The following is a 15,969-nucleotide window of genomic DNA, read 5'->3' as shown; positions in this document are numbered from 1 at the left end:
TTTTGCGTTTGTCGTCTTTTTGCGTTTGTCGTCTTTTTGCGTTTCGTCGTCTTTTTGCGTTCGTTCGTCTTTTTGCGTTCGTCGTCTTTTTGCGTTCGTCTCTTTTTGCGTTCGTCGTCTTTTTGCGTTTCGTCGTCTTTTTGCGTTTCGTCTTTTTGTCGTCTTTTTGTGTTCGTCGTCTTTTTGCGTTCGTCGTCTTTTTGCGTTCGTCGTCTTTTTGCGTCCGTCGTCTTTTTGCGTTCGCCGTCTTTTTGCGTTCGTCGTCTTTTTGCGTTCGTCGTCTTTTTGCGTTCGTCGTCTTTTTGCGCAAAAAGACGACGAACGCAAAAAGACGACGAACGCAAAAAGACGACAACGAACGCAAAAAGACGACGAATGCAAAAAAGACGACGAACGCAAAAAGACGACGCAAAAAAGACGACGAACGCAAAAAGACGAACGCAAAAAAACAAACGCAAAAAAGACGCAAAAAGACGACGAACGCAAAAAGACGACGAACGCAAAAAGACGACGAACGCAAAAAGACGACGAACGCAAAAAAGACGACGAACGCAAAAAGACGACGAACGCAAAAAGACGACGAACGCAAAAAGACGACGAACGCAAAAAGACGACGAACGCAAAAAGACGACGTCGTCTTTTTGCATCCGTCGTCTTTTTGCATTCGTCGTCTTTTTGCGTCCTTTTGCGTCTTTCGTTTTTTGCGTTCGTCGTCTTTTTGCGTTTGTCGTCTTTTTGCGTTCGTCGTCTTTTTGCGTTCGTCGTCTTTTTGCAAAAAGTCTTTTTGAATCGTCTTTTTGACGACAAACGCAAAAAGACGACGAAACGCAAAAAGACGACGAACGCAAAAAGACGACGAACGCAAAAAGACGACGAACGCAAAAAGACGACGGACGCAAAAAGACGACGAACGCAAAAAGACGACGAACGCAAAAAGACGACGAACGCAAAAAAGACGACGAACGCAAAAAGACGACGAACGCAAAAAGACGACGAACGCAAAAAAACGACGAACGCAAAAAGACGACGAACGCAAAAAGACGACGAACGCAAAAAGACGACGAACGCAAAAACGACGAACGCAAAAAGACGACGAAAAACGCAAAAAGACGACGAACGCAAAAAGACGACGAACGCAAAAAGACGACGAACGCAAAAAGACAAAAAAACGCAAAAAGACAACGAACGCAAAAAGACGACGAAAAAGCAAAAAGACGACGAACGCAAAAAGACGACGAACGCAAAAAGACGACGAACGCAAAAAGACAAACGCGAACGCAAAAAGACGAACGAACGCAAAAAGACAACGAACGCAAAAAGACGACGAACGCAAAAAGACGACGAACGCAAAAAGACGACGAACGCAAAAAGACGACGAACACAAAAAGACGACGACGAAAAAGACGACGAACGCAAAAAGACGACGAACGCAAAAAGACGACGAACGCAACGCAAAGACGACGAACGCAAAAAGACGACGAACGCAAAAAGACGAACGCAAAAAGACGACGAACGCAAAAAGACGACGAACGCAAAAAGACGACGAACGCAAAAAGACGACGAACGCAAAAAGACTTTTGTCGTACGAAAAGTCTTTAAGCGTTCGTCGTCTTTTTGCGTTCGTCGTCTTTTTGCGTTCATCGTTTTTTGCGCAAAAAGTCGATTTGCGCAAAAAGACGATGAACGCAAAAAAGACGACGAACGCAAAAAGACGACGAACGCAAAAAGACGACGAAAGCAAAAAGACGACGAACGCAAAAAGACGACGAACGCAAAAAGACGACGAACGCAAAAAGACGACGAACGCAAAAAGACGACGAACGCAAAAAGACGACGAACGCAAAAAGACGACGCAAAAAGACGAAACGCAAAAAGAAACGACGAACGCAAAAAGACGACGAACGCAAAAAAACGACGAACGCAAAAAGACGACGAACGCAAAAAGACGACGAAAGCAAAAAGACGACGAACGCAAAAAGACGACGAACGCAAAAAGACGAACGAACGCAAAAAGACGACGAACGCAAAAAGACGACACACGCAAAAAGACGACGAACGCAAGCGACGAACGCAAAAAGACGACGAGCGCAAAAAGACATCGAACGCAAAATGACGACGAACGCAAAAACGACGAACGCAAAAAGACGACGAACGCAAAAAGACGACGCAAAAAGACAAAAAGACGACGAACGCAAAAAGACGACGAACGCAAAAAGACGACGAACGCAAAAAGACGACGCAAAAAAGACGACAAACGCAAAAAGACGACGAACGCAAAAAGACGACGAACGCAAAAAGACGACGAACGCAAAAAGACGACAAACGCAAAAAGACGACGAACGCAAAAAGACGACGAACGCAAAAAGACGAACGAACGACGAACAAAAAAGACGACGAACGCAAAAAGACGACGAACGCAAAAAGACGACGAACGCAAAAAGACGACGAACGCAAAAAGAAGACGAACGCAAAAAGAGACGAACGCAAAAAGACGACGAACGACGACGAACGCAAAAAGACGACGAACGCAAAAAGACAACGAACGCAAAAAGACGACGAACGCAAAAAGACGACGAACGCAAAAAGACGACGAAAAAAAAGACGACGAACGCAAAAACGACGAAAAAGAAACGAACGCAAAAAGACAAAAAAAAAGACGACGAACGCAAAAAGACAAACGCAAAAAGACGACGAACGCAAAAAGACGAAACGCAAAAAGACGACGAACGCAAAAAGACGACGAACGCAAAAAGATGACGAACGCAAAAAGACGAGACGCGTTCGAACGCAAAAAGACGTCTTTTTGCGTTTGACTTTTCTTCTTTTTGACGTTCGTCGTCTTTTTGCGTTCGTCGTCTTTTTGCGTTCGTCGTCTTTTTGCGTTCGTCGTCTTTTTGCGTTTCGTTCGTCTTTTTGCGTTCGTCGTCTTTTTGCGTTTCGTCTTTTTGCGTCCGTCGTCTTTTTGCGTCCGTCGTCTTTTTGCGTTCGTCGTCTTTTTGCGTTCGTTGTTTTTTTGCGTCCCTCGTCTTTTTGCGTCCGTCGTTTTTTTTTTTTGTTCGTCGTTTTTTGCGTTCGTCGTCGAAAGTTTCGTCTTTTGCGTTTGTCCTTTTTGAACGCAAAAAGACGTTTTGCGTTTTGCGTCGTCGTTTTTGCGTTCGTCGTCTTTTTGCGTTCGTCGTCTTTTTGCGTTCGTCGTCTTTTTGCGTTCGTCGTCTTTTTGCGTTCGTCTTCTTTTTGCGTTCGTCGTCTTTTTTCGTTCGTCGTCTTTTTGCGTTCATCGTCTTTTTTCGTTTGTCGTCTTTTTGCGTTCGTCGTCTTTTTGCGTTCGTCGTCTTTTTTCACGTTTTTGCGTTTGTCTTTTTGCGTTTGTCGTCTTTTTTTTGCGTTTGTCGTTTTTGCGTTTGTCTTTTTGCGTTCGTCGTCTTTTTGCGTTTGTCGTCTTTTTGCGTTCGTCGTCTTTTTGCGTTCGTCGTCTTTTTGCGTTTGTCGTCTTTTTGCGTTCATCGTCTTTTTTGCGTTCGTCGTCTTTTTGCGTTCGTCGTCTTTTTGCGTTCGTCGTTTTTTTGCGCAAAAAGACGACGAACGCAAAAAGACGACGAACGCAAAAAGACGACGAACGCAAAAAGACGACGAACGCAAAAAGACAAACGCAAAAAGACGACGAACGCAAAAAGACGACGCAAAAAGACAAACGAGACGAAACGCAAAAAAGACGACGAACGCAAAAAGACGACGAACGCAAAAAGACGACGAACGCAAAAAGACGACGAACGCAAAAAGACGACGACGAACGCAAAAAGACAAACGCAAAAAGACGACGAACGCAAAAAGACGACGAACGCAAAAAGACAACGAACGACAAAAAGACGACGAACGCAAAAAGACGACGAACGCAAAAAGACGACGAACGCAAAAAGACGACGAACGTCTTTTTGCTTCAAAAAGACGTTCTTTTGCAAAAAGACGTCGAACGCAAAAAGTTCGTCATCTTTTTGCATTCGTCGTCTTTTTGCGTTTGTCTTTTTGCGTTTTTCGTCGTCTTTTTGCGTTTGTCGTCTTTTTGCGTTCGTCGTCTTTTTGCGTTCGTCGTCTTTTTGCGTTCGTCGTCTTTTTGCGTTTTGCGTCTTTTTGCGTTCGTCGTCTTTTTTGCGTTCGTCGTCTTTTTGCGTTTGTCGTCTTTTTGCGTTCGTCGTCTTTTTGCGTTCGTCGTCTTTTTGCGTTCGTCGTCTTTTTGCGTTCGTCGTCTTTTTGCGTTCGTCTTTTTTTTCGTTGTCTTTTTGCGTTCGTTGTCTGCGTTCGTTGTCTTTTTGCGTTCGTTGTCTTTTTGCGTTTGTCTTTTTGCGTTCGTCGTCTTTTTGCGTTCGTCGTCTTTTTGCGTTCGTCGTCTTTTTAACGCAAAAAGACGACGAACGCAAAAAGACGAAGAACGCAAAAAGACGAAGAACGCAAAAAGACGACGAACGCAAAAAGACGACGGAAGACGAAAAAGACGACGGACGCAAAAAGACGACGGACGCAAAAAGACGACGGACGCAAAAAGACGACGGACGCAAAAAGACGACGGACGCAAAAAGACGACGGACGCAAAAAGACAACGTACGCAAAAAGACGACGAACGCAAAAAGACGACGAACGCAAAAAGACGACGAAAAAAAAAAAAGACGACGAACGCAAAAAGACGACGAACGCAAAAAGACGACGAACGCAAAAAGACGAACGCAAAAAGACAAAAAAAAGACGAAGCAAAAAGACGACGAACGCAAAAAGAAAAAGAAAACGCAAAAAGACGACGAAAACGCAAAAAGACAAACGCAAAAAGACGAAAAAAGTATAAAGACGACGGATGCATCAAGACGACGAACGCTAAAAGACGACGACGCAAAAAGACGACGCAAAAAGACGACGAACGCAAAAAGACGACGAACGCAAAAAGACGACGAACGCAAAAAGACGACGAACGCAAAAAGACGACGAACGCAAAAAGAAGACGACGAACGCAAAAAGACGACGAACGCAAAAAGACGACGAACGCAAAAAGACGACAAACGCAAAAAGACGACGAACGCAAAAAGACGACGAAACGCAAAAAGACAAACGCAAAAAGACGACGAACGCAAAAAGACGACGAACGTCTTTTTGACGAACTTCGACGTCGAACGCAAACTTCGTCGTCATCTTTTTGCATTCGTCGTCTTTTTGCGTTTGTCGTCTTTTTGCGTTCGTCGTCTTTTTGCGTTCGTCGTCTTTTTTGCGTTCGTCGTCTTTTTGCAAAAAGACGCGAACGCAAAAAGACGACGAACGCAAAAAGACGACGAACGCAAAAAGACGACGAACGCAAAAAGACGACGAAAGCAAAAAGACGACGAACGCAAAAAGACGACGAACGCAAAAAGACGACGGACGCAAAAAGACGACGAACGCAAAAAGACGACGAACGCAAAAAGACGACGAACGCAAAAAGACGACGAACGCAAAAAGACGACGAACGCAAAAAGACGACGAACGCAAAAAGCAACGACGACGCAAAAAGACGACGAACGCAAAAAGACGACGAACGCAAAAAGACGACGAACGCAAAAAGACGACGAACGCAAAAAAACGACGAACGCAAAAACACACGACGAACGCAAAAAGACGACGAACGCAAAAAGACGAACGCAAAAAAAAAGACGACGGACGCAAAAAGACGACGAACGCAAAAAGACGACAAACGCAAAAAGACGACGAAACGCAAAAAGACGACGACGACGAACGCAAAAAGACGACGAACGCAAAAAGACGACGAACGCAAAAAGACGATGAACGCAAAAAGACGATGAAAGCAAAAAGACAACGAACGCAAAAAGAAGACGAACGCAAAAAGACGACGAAAACAAAAAGACGACGAACGCAAAAAGACGACGAACGCAAAAAGACGACGAACGCAAAAAGACGACGAACGCAAAAAGACAAACGCAAAAAGACGACGAACGCAAAAAAACGACGAACGCAAAAAGACGACGAACGCAAAAAAAAAGACGACGAACGCAAAAAGACGAAAAACGCAAAAAGACGACGAACGCAAAAAGACGAAAGACGCAAAAAGACGACGACAAAGACGCAAAAAGAGACGAACGCAAAAAGACAAAAACGCAAAAAAACGACGAAAACAAAAAAAAAAACGACGAACGCAAAACGACGGACACAAAAAAACGACGGACACAAAAAAACTACGAAAGCAAAAAGACGACGAACGCAAAAAGACGAAAGCAAAAAGAAGACGGACGCAAAAAGAAGACGAAAGCAAAAACGACGAACGCAAAAAGACGACGAACACAAAAAGACGACGAAACAAAAAAGACTACGAACGCAAAAAGACGACGAACACAAAAAGACGCCAACACGCAAAAAGACAAAATCAAAAAGACGACGAACGCAAAAAAGACGACGAACGCAAAAAGACGACGAACGCAAAAAGACGACGAACGCAAAAAAAACGACGAACGCAAAAAGACAACGAACGCAAAAAGACGACGAACGCAAAAAGACGACGAAAAGACAAAAAGACGACGAACGCAAAAAGACGACGAACGCAAAAAGACGAATGAACGCAAAAACACGAACGCAAAAAGACGACGAACGCAAAAAGACGACGAACGCAAAAAACGACGACGAACGCAAAAAGACGACGAACGCAAAAAGACGACGAACGCAAAAAGACGACGAACGCAAAAAGACGACGAACGCAAAAAGACGACGACGAACGCGCAACGCAAAAAGACGACGAACGCAAAAAGACGACGAACGCAAAAAAACGACGGACGCAAAAAGACGACGTACGCAAAAAGACGCAAAAAAACGACGAACGCAAAAAGACGACGAACGCAAAAAGACGACGAACGCAAAAAGACGACGAACGCAAAAAGACGACGAACGCAAAAAGACGACGAACGCGAACGCAAAAAGACGACGGACGCAAAAAGACGACGAACGCAAAAAGACGACGAACGCAAAAAAGACGACGAACGCAAAAAGACGACGAACGCAAAAAGACGAACGCACGCAAAAAGACGACGCAAAAAGACGAACGCAAAAAGACGACGAACGCAAAAAGACGACGAACGCAAAAAGACGACGAACGCAAAAAGACGACGTACGCAAAAAGACGACGAACGCAAAAAGACGACGAACGCAAAAAGACGACGAACGCAAAAAGACGACGGACGCAAAAAGACGACGGACGTCTTTTTGACGAACGCAAAAAGACGTTCGTTCGTCGTCTTTTTGCGTTCGTCGTCTTTTTGCGTTCGTCGTCGTCTTTTTGCGTTTGTCTTTTTGCGTTTGTCGTTTTCGTCTTCTTTTTGCGTTCGTCGTCTTTTTGCGTTCGTCGTCTTTTTGCGTTCGTCGTCTTTTTGCGTTTGTCGTCTTTTTGCGTTTGTCGTTTGCGTTTGTCTTTTTGCGTTCGTCGTCTTTTTGCGTTTTTTGCGTCGTCTTTTTGCGTTTGTCTTTTTGCGTTTGTCTTTTTTTTGCGTTTGTCGTCTTTTTGCGTTCGTCGTCTTTTTTTGCGTTTCGTCTTTTTGCGTTTGTCGTCTTTTTGCGTTCGTCGTCTTTTTGCGTTCGTTGTCTTTTTGCGTTTGTCCTTTTTTTTCGTTCTTTTTGCGTTCGTCGTCTTTTGCGTTCGTCGTCTTTTTGCGTTCGTCGTCTTTTTGCGTTCGTCGACGACGAACGCAAAAAGACGACGAACGCAAAAAGACGACGAACGCAAAAAGACGACGAACGCAAAAAAGACGACGAACGCAAAAAGACGACGAACGCAAAAAGACGACGAAAAAAGACGACGCAAAAAGACGAAGAAAAGACGACGAACGCAAAAAGACGACGTACGCAAAAAGACGACGAACGCAAAAAGACGACGAACGCAAAAAGACACGCAAACGCAAAAAGACGAAGCTGCCGCAAAAAGACGAACGCAAAAAGCACGCAAAAAAAAGACAACAAACGCAAAAAGACGACACACGCAAAAGACGATGAACGCAAAAAGACGGCACGCAAAAAAGACGACGAACGCAAAAAGAACAAAAGCAAAAAGACGAATGACGAAAAACGACGGGCGCAAAAACGACGAAACGACGAAAAAGAAAGACGAACGCAAAAAACGACAAACGCAAAAAGACGACGAACGCAAAAAGACGACAAACGCAAAAAGACGACGAACGCAAAAAGACGACGAACGCAAAAAGACGACGAACGCAAAAAGACGACGAACGCAAAAAGACAACGAACGCAAAAAGACGACGAACGCAAAAAGACGACAAACGCAAAAAGACGACGAACGCAAAAAGACGACGAACGCAAAAAGACGACGAACGCAAAAAGACGACGAACGACGAACGCAAAAAGACGACGAAGTCTTTTTGCGTTCGTCGTCTTTTTGCGTTTGTCGTCTTTTTGCGTTTCGTCGTCTTTTTGCGTTCGTCGTCTTTTGCGTTCGTCGTCTTTTTGCGTTCGTCGTCTTTTTTTTCGTCGTCTTTTTGCGTTCGTCGTCTTTTTGCGTTCTTCGTCTTTTTGCGTTCGTCGTCTTTTTGCGTTCGTCGTCTTTTTTTGCGTTCTTCGTCTTTTTGCGTTCAAAAAGACGACAAAAGGACGACGAAGCAAAAAGACGTTCGTCGTCTTTTTGCGTTCGTTCTTTTTGCATTCGACGAACGCAAAAAGACGACGCAAAAAGACGAAAAAAGACGACGAACGCGCAAAAAGCAAAAAAAGACGACGGACGCAAAAAGACGACGGACGCAAAAAGACGACGAACGCAAAAAGACAAACGCAAAAAAAGACGACGAACGCAAAAAGAACGCAAAAAGACGACGAACGCAAAAAGACGACGAACGCAAAAAGACAACGAACGCAAAAAGACGACGAACGCAAAAAAGACGACGAACGCAAAAAGAGACGACGAACGCAAAAAGACGACGGACGTAAAAGAAGACGACGGACGCAAAAAGACGACGGACGCAAAAAGACAACGTACGCAAAAAGACGACGAACGCAAAAAGATGACGAACGCAAAAAGATGACGAAAACAAAAAGACGACAAACGCAAAAAGACACACGCAGAAAGACGACGCGCAAAAAGACGACGAACGCAAAAAGACGACGAACGCAAAAAGACGACGAACGCAAAAAGACGAAAAAAGACGCAAAAAGACGACGAACGCAAAAAGACGACGAACGCAAAAAGAAGACGAAAAAGCAAAAAGACGACGAACGCAAAAAGACGACGAACGCAAAAAGACGACGAACGCAAAAAGACGACGAACGCAAAAAGAACGAACGCAAAAAGACGACGAACGAACGCAAAAAGACGACGAACGCAAAAAGACGACGAACGCAAAAAGACGACGAACGCAAAAAGACGAAGAACGCAAAAAGACGACGAACGCAAAAAGACGACGAACGCAAAAAGACGACGAACGCAAAAAGACGTCGACGAACGCAAAAAGACGACGTCTTTTTGCAAAAAGTCGTCTTTTTGCATTCGTCGTCTTTTTTTTGCGTTTGTCTTTTTGCGTTTGTCTTTTTGCGTTTGTCTTTTTGCGTTTGTCTTTTTGCGTTCGTCGTCTTTTTAACGCAAAAAGACGACGTACGCAAAAAGACGAAGAACGCAAAAAGACGAAGAACGCAAAAATACGACGAACGCAAAAATACGACGAACGCAAAAACGCAAAAAGACGACGAACGCAAAAAGACGAACGCAAAAAAGACGACGAACGCAAAAAGACACACGCAGAAAGACAACGAACGCAAAAAGACGAAAGGCAAAAAGACGATGAACGCAAAAAGACGAACGCAAAAACGCAAAAAGACGAACGCAAAAAGACGAAACGCAAAAAAAGACAATGAACGCAAAAAGACGACGAACGCAAAAAGACGACGAACGCAAAAAGACGACGAACGCAAAAAGACGACGGACGCAAAAAGACGACGGACGCAAAAAGACGACGGACGCAAAAAGACGACGGACGCAAAAAGACGACGAACGCAAAAAGACGACGTACGCAAAAAGACGACGTACGCAAAAAGACGGCAAAAAGACGAACGCAAAAAGACGACGAACGCAAAAAGACGACGAACGCAAAAAGACGACGCAAAAAGACAAACGCAAAAAGACAACAAACGCAAAAAGACGACGAACGCAAAAAGACGACGAACGCAAAAAGACGACGAACGCAAAAAGACGACGAACGCAAAAAGATGACGAACGCAAAAAGACGAAACGCAAAAAAGACGACGGACGCAAAAAGACGACGGACGCAAAAAGACGACGAACGCAAAAAGACGACGAACGCAAAAAGACGACGAACGCAAAAAGACGACGAACGCAAAAAGACAACGAACGCAAAAAGACGACGAACGCAAAAAGACGACAAACGCAAAAAGACGAACGCAAAAAGACGACCGCAAAAAGACGACAAACGCAAAAAGACGACGAACGCAAAAAGACAAACGCAAAAAGACGACGAACGCAGAAAGACGGACGCAAAAAAGACGAAAAAGACGACGAACGCAAAAAGACGACGAACGCAAAAAGACGACGAACGCAAAAAGACAACGGACGCAAAAAGACAACGTACGCAAAAAGACGACGAACGCAAAAAGACGACGAACGCAAAAAGACGACGAACGCAAAAAGACGACGAACGCAAAAAGACGACGAACGCAAAAAGACGACGAACGCAAAAAAGACAAACGCAAAAAGACGATGAACGCAAAAAGACGACGAACGCAAAAAGACGACGAACGCAAAAAGACGATGAACGCAAAAAGACGAACGCAAAAAGACAAACGCAAAAAGACAACAAAAAAGACGACGAACGCAAAAAGACAACGAACGCAAAAAGACAACGAACGCAAAAAGACGACGAACGCAAAAAGACGACGAACGCAAAAAGACGAACGCAAAAAGACGCAAAAGACGACGAACGCAAAAAGACGACGAACGCAAAAAGACGACGAACGCAAAAAGACAAACGCAACGCAAAAAAGACGACGAACGCAAAAAGACGAACGCAAAAAGACGAAACGCAAAAAGACAACGAACGCAAAAAGACAACGAACGCAAAAAGACAAACGCAAAAAGACGACGAACGCAAAAAGACGATGAACGCAAAAAGACAACAAACGCAAAAAGACGACGAACGCAAAAAGACAAACGCAAAAAGACAAAAAAGAAAAAAGACATCGTACGCAAAAAGATAACGAACACAAAAAGATGACGAGCGCAAAAAGATGACGAAAACAAAAAGACGTCGGACACAAAATTCTTCGTCTTTTTTGCGTCCTTCGTCTTTTTGCGTCCGTCGTATTTTTGCGTCCGTCATCTTTTTGCATTTTTCCTTTTGCGTCGTCGTCTTTTTGCGTTTGTCCTTTTGCGTCTTTTTGCGTTCGTCGCCTTTTTGCGTTCGTCGTCTTTTTGCGTACGTCGTCTTTTTGTATCCGTCGTCTTTTTGCGTCCGTCGTCTTTTTGCGTTCGTCGTCTTTTTGCGTTCTTCGTCTTTTTGCGTATGTCGTCTTTTTGCGTCCGTCGTCTTTTTGCGTTCTTCGTCTTTTTGCGTTCTTCGTCTTTTTGCGTTCGTTCGTGGCGTCTTTTAACAGTTCAAATGCAAGGAGATAAGAGGAAGCGGGTATCTGTTTTTAAACAGTAATGTCATTGAGTACTCTGTAGTCAATGGCAGGGCCGAAGTGTACCCATCCTTCTTATCCACAAAGAAGAATCCAGCTCCTGCAGGTAAAGAGGAAGTCTGATGATCCCAGCAGCGAGGGCGCGTCTCAATGTATTTTTCCATGGAGAGCGCTCAGGTGAGACAAAGGAGGTAGTAGAGATGACATTAGGAGGCGCTGCACCAGGCAGAAGGTCGATGCAGCAACGTACGGTCTATGCGGCGGGAAAGAGATGGTGGCCTTGGCTTGTTGAACACCGCCTTAAGGTCTAAATAACATGAGGGAACCTTGGAGATATCTGGAAAATCTCCTCCCTTGAACGGGGAGGCTGCTGGAGGGTGGTCCTGGAAGATCCCAGCAAACTGCTCCTTGATGGATCCTTATAGATCAGGAGAAGAATCATGCAGATAGATGAGTTTACAGTTATTCCCCCAAGAAATACTTCCCCAGTACCCCAGTTCATGTGAGGATTATGGTAAGACAGCCAAGGGAAGCCCCAAAACCAGAGGATGAGAGAGGACAGTCGAGGGAGATGAAAAGTGATGGTCTCAAGGTGATTACTGCCAATGAGAGTTGAACAGGTTGAGTTCGGCGAGTTACCCTGTACAGTAGGCGCCCATCCAGTGCACTAGCTCCCAGAGGACTTTGGAAGCTGTCACTCCCAGTTCAATTCATCAGCCAAGCGAATGTCCATGAAGTTATCATCTGCCCCAGAATCAACCAAAGCCTGCAGGGAGTGCCTCTGGGAATGCACAACAATTGTACCGTCGACAATTGACGAGAGGAATGGTCATAGGAGGTGGTACAACTCACCATGTCCTCTCTTCATTGGTGAGCCTTCTTTTACTGAACAGCTGTTCAACAAATGCCAGTTTACCACAGTAAAAAACACCTCCCTCCTTAGGCGGCGCTGCCGTTCCTCCGGGCTGAGTTTGGCTCGTCCCACCTGCATGGGCTCCTCCGAAGAGACAGTAGAACTGTGGACTGATGGACCGGGCCGAGAGGGAACAAGGCCCGACCGGAAGGCGAAGGGCGACGCTGCCGCCACGGCTGCGGGAGGAGGAAACGAAACTGCTGCCGATCCCTCTCTCGCTCTCTTTCTCGAGCCTAGCGCAATCTGGACAACCAGCGAAACATAGACTCGAAGCGGAAAGGCAGGGGGTTAGTGGAGCCAATGATCTTTGATAGTAGCTTCAGACAATCATTGCGAAAAAGCATCCAACAAAGCAGCCTCATTCCATCCATCTTAGCAGCAACAGTTCGAAAGTCAATAGCAAAAAATCCTAACTGAGCGATTACCTTGTTTCATGGAGACAGGGTTCTGGAAGCCTCTCGGCCAGGATTGGAGTGATAAACTATGTGCGCGACAGAGCTTCCATGAACAGGACCGACGTCTGGCAAACAGGAGAATTCCGAGGACCACTCCGCCGGCCCAAGCCTCCGCCCTACCGACAAAGGTGCGTGATGATAAAGGCTACCTTGAGGCGTTTCTGATGGAAAAGGAAGCCGCTTGAATTCAAAATGCAGTCACACGAATCAAAAAAAAGGTCTACACTTCTCCGATTCCCCTAAGAAGTGTTCCGGTCTTGCCAGGGGGACGAATGGAGATGCTGCAGCGCCGTGCACCTGGAGCTCCTGGGACACAGAGACAGAGAGGAAACAGACTCGGCAGGCACAGGAGCCGCAGCAGGAAACAAAGAATAGCAGACAGAGTAACCAGGTGCTCAAACCGAGAACTTAAAGTGTTCACCTGTTGGAACCGATGCCGCCTGGAACCCTGCTGACGCTCACGATGGTCCGGAAACCGGCGACGCGATCGAATGAGTGACCTTCATAATGCGAGATGCGCTCCTCTTGCTTTGAGGCGCTGCAACAAAAAGGATCAGAGCCCGCTGCGTCATTGTTGGCCAGTTCGCTAATCAGAACTGAACAAGAGAGGAGGACACAAATGCCGGCTCAGACACAGGGCAGATCAGTCTTCAAAGGTTAATCGGTCCAAGTCAGTACATGGGTAAGCAAAACAGAGGCAACAGTACACATCAAGTAGCATACACAACGAACTGGCAATGAGCACTAAAACACCCAAAGGCTTAAATACAGACTAGCAGGGGATAACGAGACACAGGTGAAACACATCAGGGGCGGGCCAATAATCACGAGGGTAAACGACCTGATAGGAAATGGACCTGAAACAGAGGAGATGCGAAACACCAAAAAAAAACAAGAATGCACATCTATAATACAAAAAACAATAAGAACCAGAAACTAGATCAAACCCGAGACCGACAGTAACTCTAAAAATACAGACAAACTTCAAACTGGTAAGTTCTCGTTTAATCTTACTATTTTACTTTGGAGTCACATGAGTGGACTACTGTGAAGATTTAAAAGCTCTGTGATTTCAAACACGTGTAACAGTTATTATTTCATCACTGCCGAAGTCCTGAGGGAAGGAAGTGTGTTATCGTAATCAACCAATGAATCTGTTTGTAGAAAAACACAATGGTTAATTGTTTAACAATAACAACAAAGAAATTAAATTGCTCCCGGGCTTAAATAAATATTTGCAGTCTGTAAAACAAATGTCTGAAAAAGTAGGTTTTGCCAACGGCTATTATAAAATTTCAGAACGGTCTTCCCACGACCATCCTGCTGTAGCCAGGATGTGGTCTAAGGCACGTCCATCTTTGGCCGTTGACGTGGATGCTGCCGGGGAGTGACAATTTAAGATGTTGGGTTTATCCCAGCATATAGACTTTTAGCACCGCTTGAGCCATCTCGCAAGGGCTTGGCTCGTCACCGACCAAAGGTTTATGACTAACCCACAAGGCTTTCATCTCCCTCGACATAGTTTGGTGGTTGGTCGGACGTAGGGGTGCATGGCACATGAGACCGGTGGGTGTGTTCGAAGGCGGGTTAGCAGCATAGCACGAGACCTCTACGCCGATAGGATACTTAGGTGTTAGACTGGTGCTCTGTTGATCAGTCTGGATAACCTGACCAGAGATCTGGTATGGAGCTGTGAAGCATGTTGTCAGTCGCACATAGGGGGTACGGATGGCGACCATCTGTAAACCGCGGACGAAAGCAAGAGGAGGGCCTGCAGAGAACAATAGGCGTTGCCAGCATCACACCGTCAGCAGTGGAGGTGGTTTTGAGCATAGATTGGGTCCAGGTGAGGGATCTGGCTGGTGGGCATCCCCTGAGGGTGTAGTCAGGACCACACCTGACATCCCATATATGGGGTACCTGGATCTAGGGGGTTAGAGTGTAAAGTCACCTCAAGGTTATTGGTTTGACCACCAGTGGGTGGGACCCCATGGCCTGTTGTCCTGGGAGCTGGGTTTAAATATTTTAGGCAGGGCAATTCTAGCTGTGTGTGGCTCTGTAGCGAGTCCTTCATCGTGGTGAAGTTCGCCAGGAATTCCAGTACGTTGGTAACTGTAGCGGTTGAGTAGGTGGGTCCTGTATCCAAGCAGTACCTCTCCCATTTTTGATGCTGGACAAGTGCTGCTGTTTTTAGTGGATGTTCGGAGGGATTACGGACATCGAGTGGGTCGAGTGGTTTGTTCTGATAATCCCAGACCCCAGAAGTGGTTTGTGACGAGAGATCTGCAAACCGGCCAGGAGTGTGATTTATTCATGGCACCGGGGTGGCTTTGTGCCCGACACGGGTGTTAATAACTCGGGTCACTGGGGAATACCACGGAGTTTCAACAACAATGTCAAGGAGTATTGGGAACCATGGCCTGCGTAGGCCAGTCGGTACTATCAAAAACCTGAAGCAGAGTCCATTTGTTGTGCGTAGTCCCCGACTGATGAGGCAGAAGGAAGGAAATGCATAGAAGAAAGAATTTCCCCATATCAAGGCTCCTCAGGGTCTGGTTCCAAGCGACATAATAGGTACCTGGTGATTAGCCTTGATGCAAATAAATCGATATCTGGCGTGCCATATGCTTGATAACTTTTGCAAATTTTTGGGGTTAAATCCATTCGATGTTTTGTATAAATTTACGTGACCTGGTCGGTCTGCACTGCATTTAGCTTACCTGGCAAGGTAAGTGCTGATAGCAAATAGTCTTTCCACACCCATTGCCAAATTGTGTGACCAACTTGTCGCATATGATACGATTTTATGCGCCCATATGGTTAAGTAGGCCACCACGTAGTATTATCTATTTGTAACCGTACATGAAGTGATGGCATTTATGCATATGCTTTTAAACCATAAAAAGTCACCCAAATCTCTAGATAATAATGCCCCAGTGTCAGTGG

The sequence above is a fragment of the Leucoraja erinacea genome, chromosome 5 (assembly GCF_028641065.1).
Source record: "Leucoraja erinacea ecotype New England chromosome 5, Leri_hhj_1, whole genome shotgun sequence".
Lineage (NCBI taxonomy): Eukaryota > Metazoa > Chordata > Chondrichthyes > Rajiformes > Rajidae > Leucoraja > Leucoraja erinaceus.
Note: the sequence above shows the minus strand (reverse complement) of the source record.